Source organism: Triticum aestivum, chromosome 3B (genome assembly GCF_018294505.1).
Source record: "Triticum aestivum cultivar Chinese Spring chromosome 3B, IWGSC CS RefSeq v2.1, whole genome shotgun sequence".
NCBI classification, from domain to species: Eukaryota; Viridiplantae; Streptophyta; class Magnoliopsida; order Poales; family Poaceae; genus Triticum; species Triticum aestivum.
The window spans coordinates 279,795,597-279,805,845 of NC_057801.1; positions in this window are offsets into that span (position 1 = coordinate 279,795,597).

Genomic DNA, 10,249 nt, shown 5'->3' on the forward strand with positions numbered 1-10,249 from the left:
AAGGAAAAGGAACAATACCATGTATACCTGAAGGTTGCGGACGACTGATCTGATTCCTTTCCAAATGAGCCACACGAGAAAGCACAGGCCCTTCCTTTCCTCGTACTTCTTGTGAACGTATCCAGATCAAACTCCATGTAGACCAATCCATCTTAGGCATGTTTGGGTAGCTAAGTGCTACGGGTATTCGATACATGTACATACGCGAGCTTGCCGGCCGGTCGAGATATCCAAATAGGTACATATACGATGCATGTCAATAAGCCAATATTCAGGTATATATGCACACGAGCGTGTCGGCCGACCACTAATACCCGAATACGTATACATGCATGATGTTATACATACCATGCATGCCAGACCTTTTTTTGTGCACGTCCAAGCATAAGATGTGTTCATACGATAATAAGCCAAGTATTATTGCATGTGGGTGGGAGTACGTAGTACAAATGATATGCACTTAAATTTCATCCAAGATTAAAATAAAATTATGTGAGTCCTTCAAGAATAATAATAATTAATTAATTAATTAAAAAAACTCATCGAACACGCACATATCTTGCAACTATTGCTTTGCATTGCTTCTACTTTGTTGCACAACCATTAGCTTAGTTTACACATTGTGTATGTGCATATGCACTGCCTATCCATTTTTAGTACATATTCCATCTATCATCATCATATTTATCCATTCAAATGTTGCTCTTGTGTATGAGACGTTCAAAAGGAAGAGGGCGATTGCTGATCACGGACGAGCGCGAACAAAGTAGTTGGAAAAGGTAGTGACACCTGATAAATCAAATAGCCCATTAGGTGTAGTTGCAATATCACCAGACCCAGAAAACACGACCACAACTCTAGCAGACTCTAGCCCTACTACACTGGCAATCTCTGGTGCCCGAACTCAGCAAACGCCAATTGTCGCAAACAGTATGATGATGCCAGTTGACATAGCACCAGCTCTACGACGCAAAACCCCCATTCCAGCAAAGAGTGCACAAAATCCAGTTGCCAAATCCCTTTTTGAATGAGAGAGAGCACCAATTGCAGTAAATAGGACTCATGTTCCACTTCTTCCCAGCTTGCAATACAAAGCTTATATTGTTGTAAGGAACTTTGTGCGCATCTTTCCTTCATGGAAAGATTATACCACAGACAAAGAACAATTTCTGATCTTCCTACGGAACTTATGCGTAAGTAATGTACTAATGTTATTCATGGTAATTACTGCATATGTTTCTGCTCACATAAGTAACAAGATTTCTTTTTTTAAATAGGCGAGGACCAAACTGGATTGTCAAGACAAGCATGGGTTGGTTGCGCTTTTCAAGCACTCGTTGATGAAGTATCGTTCCTACCTGAGGCAAGCGCACTTCGATGGCAAGCCTCTAAACTAAATTTCTGTAAAGTCTCCGGTGCTACATTTATCAGACAGTGACTGGAATAATCTTGTTACACATTGGTCTTGTCTGCAGCGTAAGGTACTGTCTATGATATCACATCACAATTTGAACTACATTTCTGCATGTGCCTTAACATCTCACTTGTACGAAAGCTGTTTGTAGAAGAACATTCATTCTCAAGGACCATAGAATCTCGCAACTATACTTCACACTGCATTGCTCTTGTGAGTACCTCTTGCCCTATATGACCATACTTACTTTCATAGCTGGTTGATTATGTAGCATCACTGCACATGTTAGCCTCGTTATCATCCATTTGGTGGACATTATAAGATCTGTATGGACTCTTGCATATATTTAGAATCAACCCAACGCTTTTGAAGATGTTTAGCTTTGTAGTCTTGTAAGGACTGAACGTCGTCTATCACTGTACTTACACTAACAGCTACTCCCTCTGTCCCATAATATAAGAATGTTTTGTACAGTACACCGGTGTTCAAAACACTCTTATATTATGGGAAGAGGGATTAGTTCATTATGTAGCATTCTGCATCTTATCTCCCTCACCCACCATTTACTAAAAAATATCAGATCTATATTTAATCTTACCAAAAAGTTGAATACACAGACAATGCATGTGCAGAAGTGTAGCCCATTGCTCTTGTTAGTACATTTTGTCCTGTAATGCTTGTACTTCCAGGGATTGGTAGTTGATTATGTAGCATCAATCTGCATCTTATCTTTATTACCCTCTATCCCTTCCAGTATTATCATATTTATAATTACTCTCTACAAAATGTAGAGTACAGGCAATGCTTATGAAGAAGATTATGTGCTGAAATTCTTGAGTTATCCTTCCCTTGACATGGAGAACGGCATTATAAAGCCGGTGTTAACTGTTAATGTAAGTCAGTCCTTCTAAAGCCTTTATCCTCAACTATTGTTTAATTTGCTCATACTCCCTATCGTTAACTATTGTTTAGTTTGTTGTTTCTATCAAAATGCATGTTCGCAACAACAGTAATTTCCAAGTTTTACTTGTAAAACCAAATTCCTTATTCATACCATGCATATTACTCAATACTCCCTATATGTATGCTTGTTTTTGTAGATCTATAATCCAGTGTGTGGTGAAGAAGCCCACGTTTGCACCTTGTCATCGCCTGTTTTATCTTACTGATATGGCTGATGGTATGAACAACATGATATGCACATTAACCAAAATAGATACAATGATTGTCTTTGCCCTTCATCCTTCATCCATGCTTGTTATGTTGACATGGTAATCCAGTAGTGTGGTGAAGCTCCCCGCATTATGAACAATGCCAAATTATGCCATTGATATTTTTAACTTACTCTTTATTTTCTAATTTGAAATTGGATGGAATTAACATCACAGTTATCATCTTTGTTTATACACGTGCAAAACAGGTCATCTCACTACTTGTTTTAGGGTAATATGCCTGAGGGCATGCACAAGTCTACTGAAGGCTGTGAGACAAACCCAACATATATTGCAGCAAAGAAGGAAAAACATCTTGAAGATAGTGAGACAACCCCAAAGTCTTGTCTTGATGCAGTGTTCAAGTTACTTGAGACTAGCTGTTAGACAATCTCACAGAATCCGCTGTCTAAATCAGTTTGACTTCTTCAGTCCCAAGTTCTTGCATAAAGGCATTCTGCAACTCAACTTCGACTTGAAGTCCTATCTCTAAGAAAGATTGCGGAGAACACCAATGAGAACCTCATTGCTAAATAGATACACCTGGAAGCTATGCCCGACAAGCTAGGCCGGTCTCAGAGCCTTGCTCAGCAGCTTGCACAATAGTTCTCGCACAAGGCTAACCTTTCTTGAACTGTCTTGGAAGTGGTCTTGGTTCAGTATTATTTTCTTACGCTGCAATGGCGCCCACTTTTTGTAATCTACTTCTTCGTTGCACTTTATGATCATTGGTGGCGAATTTCGATGCCAAGTGAATGTAATATACTATAAATCCTTTATTGTATAGTGTAGGTTTATTCTAAGTTACTGTGCTATAATTTCTTTATTGTATAGAGTAGGTTTGTTCTTAATTCCTACTAGTTACTGCCATCATTTGCTATTTGGAAAAAATGGAGAAAATATGATGTAGTCGACCGGGCCGAAGCGTACGCCTCTAACGTGCCTGCTTTTTAGCGAGCCACAATTTGGTCGGCCTGCAACTTTCTTGGGCTTGAAAGGCCATTGGGCCTTCACAATTTGCGCCAGGCCCAGAACTTACACGGGCCTATATTCGGCCCAAAGTTTAGTTTGGCCTTTAGTGGACCCAGCGCTTAGTTGGGCCCATGTAGGTTTGGGTCATTAACAGGCTGAATATTGTGCTGGCCTGTTATGGCCCAGAAGTAACCATGAGCCTTTAGCAGGCCGAAATGTATGTTGGGCCTCAATTTTCACAAGTTGTCGACGGGCCTTGAGTAGGATGAAATGTAGACCGGGCCTTTTTTGGCCCAGTTCTATGATGGGCCATTACCAGGCTGAAAAATATCTCGGGCCTTAGTTGTCCCAATGATATCATGGTCCTTTAAAAGGCCGAAAGCTTAGTAGAGGCACCAACGGGCCAAATTATACGACAGGCCTTTAATAGGCCCAGTCACGTTGGGCTGAACTGTTGCCACCTTTATCACGGGCCGTTAGAGGGCCGGATGTCACCTCGGACCATATATGGCCCATGGCAGCACGGGCCATTCCCAGGATGAAAGACACATCGGGCTGAAATGGGCCCGTGTCTACCTCGGGCCTCTAACACGCCAAAATGTCACTATGCCGTAATTGGGCCCAAATATTCGGCGAACAATTAACGGGCCAGATCTGGCTTAGGGTCCTGAATGGGCCATGTTTAAACATGTCGTTATTCGGCTGGCCCACTAGTACCTGAGTAAATACTATGGGCCTTTGATTGGGATGATCTTTTTAACATATATGGGCCTCTATTGGGCCCTGCCACGTGTCAACTTATCATAGGCATGTCTCCTCCATTGGATGGACAACATCTAGCCCACCGAGGAGCCGAGACGTGTTTCCTCCAGCCAATGATGATTTTACACGTGGAAAATCCCCATTGGTCCGGGATGTTAACGGGTTATCGGATCCAAACCGAACTCGATAGCTTAACGACGACCCGTTATGGTGGATGCCATGTGTTGGTTACCCTTGATCAAAGCACTTCCATGACGCACCCTTTATTGTCATTGAAGTGGACACTTCCGTGATGATAATTTTGGTATTGTCATGGAACACTTCTACGACAGCACAGGTATGACTATCTTGATTCTTTCATAAAAGTTGTCATGAATGTACATGCATGACAAAAAACATGACCTACTGTGACAAACATGTATCATCACTGAAGTGTAATTTTTTGTAGTGAAGTCATGTATGGGGTTGACATGATGACTTCCTATTACTCTATCATCTAAAGTTCCAAAATGAAATTCAACATTTTTAGAGCCTATTCCATTCTGCTGCAGCCGCCGACGCTGATCAACAAGCCGTTCATTTTTGTGAAATAAATGCAGGGCAAACCTCATTACCTTCAGCACCCTTGCTCTGACAACAAAGAACCTGGCGAATATAATCTCTGGTAAGGTCTCTTGGTAGGAGTTCAAAGTAATTTTCGAGAGATGCAGATCTAGGCATTCAACATGATTGTTATATTATATCACATTATCCACCACCGGGCCTAATCTTATCTGCAAAAGGAGAAAATGTGGTAGTGCCTACATGTAGCTTTGAACACTACTACATGCCTATTTGGTTTGTAGGATTTGTAAAATGCACTAACATGCCATCTTTGATTCGACATGATTAACATGGGCATTTGATTACAATCTAGAAAAATGTAGCCTTCTTCACGAGAGGTTGGAGTGGATGAGAAGTTCCCTAAGAAAACTAGTACAGATGAATCCAAAGGAGAAATGCTTATGGATTATAACCATGTGGATCAACCAACCAATATGGGGGGGACATGTATGTACTTAAATCCTCCAAAAAATCCTTCAGAAATCATAGTACATTGTCATTGTAAACTTGGAAAAAGGGGTCACAATTGAACTACCTTATGGTTAACATTTAACATGAAAGAAACATCACCTCAATATATAGCTTCTCCAAGCACGAAAAGCATCTCAGGAAACTGAAAACTTGCTCCAGGTTGGGGCTGATAGATTCTAGTGCCAAGACCTTCACTGTGCGCAGTTTCAGGGTCAAGCTTGTCGAAATCATTTTCTAAATGACAGACAAACAAACATCTTCAAAATTAGAAACAATGTTAATTTCTAGAAGGAGAGGTAGAAGGCGGTTGTTGTATAACTGAACTGTTGTGGATCCAATAACAAGTTCAGAGTATTTGTCAGACGAGTAGCCTACCACTGTAAATTTTGGCGCAAAAATGACATTGATTCTTGTTGGACCTTCTTGATCAACTACAAGTAATCTCTCAAGTGAAGGTGTGTCCCCAATAACTATACCGTGGTACACATCTTGTGATGTCTTCTTGCTGCACCAGCAACACACATAAATAGTCCGGAGAGTCATGGAGGTGATGTGGAAGCTACTCAATCGATTGATCACCTGAAGACGAAGGTACTCGAGTGCAGTACAGCCATGGAGCAGGCGCTCCATGTCACCGTTTGGGAGGCAGATGACAAAGAGCTCGAGGTGCTTCAGTCGTGGTAGAATAAGAGCGGGCGCGTCATTAAGGGGGGTGGCAGTTCCTGAACTTGGCAAGATGCAGCGTGGGCGCGAGGCGGAGCGCGGACGTTGGTAGCAAGCGCATATGCCCATCATCAAAAGTAAGCTCCTCGATCTGGTCTAGGGCAGGGGATCAGAACCAGCCGTTAAACTTGGCTCGGTCCTTGCCGTTGGAATGGAACCTGCCCATTCTAAGGCTTCTGGTTTAGCCAGGATGAGTGCCGATGATCTTGGAGAACGCATCCAAGCTTTTACGATAGCCATGGCAGAGCTCATGGGTGTCGATGAGGTCGAGAGGGGTGGATTTCCATAGGGGCGCCACTACCAAGAAAGGACGGTTGTCCATGCCCCATATTTTATTGGGAGGAGGGATGATGACTGTCAACATATCATCGGGGAGGCTGCTGATGAAGTCTAGGCCTGCTGGAGTCGCTTCCGGTTCTTGCTCACCCCACCTCCACTTGTTGGCAGCCCCGTTCTCCACTGCCGGAGTCTCCTTGTTAGCGGCACTTTCTGATAGAAGTGGGAGTACAGGGAATATGTAGTTAAAACAGGGCAATAGCAAAGTGTATTGGTAACTAGAAGTTAGTAGGTAGGAATGTAGTAAGAAAAGTGAATAACAATTGGTTGCTTAAATACTACATAATTCATTTGATATTGCTGGGTAAGCCAACATGCAGATATTTTAAAAGAAAACTTACATCGAACAAAGTCTGGACAGATGATATCGTCTCCGAAGTTAGCATATATCTCATGACCAGGCTCTTTTATGTGCAGTGCAATTTTAGTGCCAGCTTTCAGTACATAAAACTTATAAATTTATTTCCAAAGGCCAGTGCCAAAATAGGAGTTACCACGTTCATCAAGTCTTACAGTAGCAACGATTGTAAATCCAAGGTTTGTGTTTGGTATGACATCCCTGCAGTCTTAATTTATGTAAAGGGAAAGATTGTGCACTATAGATTTTGTTGCTTAGCAAGCGACACGTTGCAGAAAATGGTAGGATTGTTAAAGAAAATATGGTAACCTGCAAATATGGGCCCAAATAGAAAGAACTGTACAACAGTTGAAATCAAAGGACAAAAATCTATAATTAAACAGATAGGGTAAACATGATGTCATGGAAATACGAGAGTAATCGAAAGAACAATACATCATTAATTTGCCTAATCTAGAAAGAAGAGGGAAAAATCCCTTTGACATATATGGTGCATGTGGCACCTTTTATCCAAATGTAGCAATATTTAGTATAAGTTCAAGAAAGTAGGCCATGCCAATCGATTTAGGGCGTGAGATGGAAGCTGAAATTCCGCAAGCATATGTTTAGGAAAGTATTTCAGCTTTCAGCTCTTTTATTCCGCACGCATCCTCAAGTCATCTGGTACAGCAAGCTGGAACTCCATGGATGTCTCGCGGAGGTCGCAAAGTCCTGATGTGTCCGCGCACTGTACACTCTATGAATGAAAGAAAACGCACAAATCAGCTCGACTAAAAATGAATTCACGATGATTTCGGCCAGATGATTAAAGGAGGCAGATGAACTGGGATAAGAGATGCGATAATATCTCATTAAATTAGTTACCTTATTGACCACGAGAAAAAACCTTAGCACGACAGATTCCCCAACCGGGCAGAGCTGGGTCGACCCCTAGCAGCGTCGAGAAAGTCGATTGTGATAGGCAGCGACAAGCGAAAGTGGCGAAATGTGGTGGGGTTTGCCGGCCGCTTGGTGGCGGAGGCAGGCGTTGAGCTAAGTGGTTACCGGCGCGATAGGCGGTGCCATGCATAGATGCGGAGGAGCTTGTGCAGGTGTGAATGGGGACCAGAGGGGGTGGCGGGCGGGGTGAGGGTTTTTGTGACGTGGGGATGGTGAGGTTTTCTTTTTTCTTTTTTGAATTGGGTGGTGAGGGTTTTCTGTTCCACAAAGAGTTTTAGAGGCAGCGGTTTGCTAGAGCCAACCGTGTGTGATTGACGTCACAAGCAAAATGAAATTCATTGCACACGGTTCCAATTTTGGGAACCATGTGTGATTGACGTACTACCTCCATCCTGGTTTATTGGTCCCCTTTTAATTTGTACCAAATTTTGAACAATTATTTAACTAACAAATGTTTATGCATGTCACCAAAAATTATATCACTGAACACTATGTTCAAATATGCATCCAACGATATAATTTTTGTTGACCTGCACTAACATTTTGAAAGTTAAATCTTTGGTCAAAACTTAACACAAATTACAAAGATAAACCAGGACGGAGGTAGATTCCATCAACCGAACTGATTACATCCATATCCCACATTTAGACATAAGTAAACATAGATTAAACATACTCAGACATAGATAATAAGCATACACAAGCATAGTTCAACCAAAAGTACATAGTTCAACCGTCATTAAGACACTACATAGCCATACATAGTTTGATCCCACATCTCATCTCATCTGCCGGCACAATCGTGAGGCTTCTCTAGGATAGGGAGTACTATGTGAGCCGTGATGACCCACGCCAAGCGGGCGCCAGCGGGAGCAGAGTACCAGTTTCCTCTTCGGTGCAAAGGAGGCAAGCGGCAACTGCAGAGTCCCGAGGAATCAACCAAAGGTTTCCATTCTGGTGCAACAAGACCAAGACCGCCAGGACGGAGGTCACCACCGAGCCCATCGCAGCGTCACACTAGCGGTTTTGCAGGCGATGACCACTTTAGTTAGGATAGGGCGTACTTGTTGTCTCCCTTCAAATTTGGCCGTTGTGGGATCCCTTCCCGCCTACATTTGGGAAGAGGAGCAAGGCCACTATAAATAGGACCTAGCCAGCACCCTCACCACATCACCAGCTCCTTAAGCTCAAGAAAAAGCCTCCTAAGGCTGCTCTCCACTGTACTATTTCTTCCTCTGCCCCTCAAGGAAATCCACCACAAAGCAGGAGTAGGGCTTTACACCGCAAGGTGGCCCGAACCTGGGTAAACTGCTATGTCTCACTTTCCCCTTGAGTTCGTCGCGATCGGTTGTGAGGTTTGCGAGTTAGCAGGCTGGGTAGGTTGAGATCTCCGCATGCACCCCAGAGTTCAAACCTCTCAAGGGTGGGTCGGGTTTTCTCTTCCATCCATCGATCCACTGCTACTCCGACCCTTCCATGGCTGACGCGCGATGAGCTAGCGCTGAGTGCTGGGCCGTGGTCGCAGCCTGCATCGTTCAGACGGCACCGGCATGTGACAGATGTCCCCGCCGTCCCCCATCACCAGCAGCGAACGCCACCACGGGCCTTGCTGGCCACGAGCAGCAAGCTTCATTGCAGCACCCCTCCGTGCACCGCGACAGGCGCACCGCCACTCCTTCGTTGGCTCCGGCGACTTCGTCCTCCCACGCACGTCGTGGCCCTGACGAAACCGCAGGCCGCACTGCTCATGGCGTGGGAGCTCCTGTGCTACCACCCAGTCGATGACTTCTACGAGGAGTGGCTCGAACGCATCGCCGAGCTCATCATTGCTGCCGGAGACTCTGTTGTGCCATCCCAGTCACTGCCTCAGCCGCCGCCTGCTGAGGGCAACGTGGCTCATGGGGTGCCTCCTCAACCTCCAGTGCAGCGCCATCGTCGAGCCGAGGCGGGCAGCGGCACGGTGCGACCCACAGCATGAGGCGCCCGCACATGAACAAGCAACTTGTCAAGTGGTGCAGCGGCCCCAAGAAGATGCATGTGCGCTTCCAGCACCTCCATGTCAAGACCGTGCGTCGCCTATGGTGGTGGCGCGCGAGCACCATGACGAGACTCCACCACCCTGACGGGCTCCAGTGACCACAGCAGGGTGCCGTGCGTTCACCCCGGAGCTGGGCAACATCATCTGGCCGGGGAAGTTCAAGCCTGACCTGCCCCCATGCTACGACGGAGACCCCACCGAGCTCCTGCAGCTCTACAAACGGAGCATAGAGGCAGCTAGCGGTGATGAGAAGATCATGGCGAACTAGTTCACCATGGCCCTCAAGGACGGCTCATGCTCCTGGCTCCTGAACCTCCCCGTGGTGTCAGTCTCCTCCTGGGATGAGATGCCCAACCGCTTCATCGCCAACTTCCAGGGCACGCGCGACCGCCCGCTGGTCACGGGTGACCTTTGATGCATCA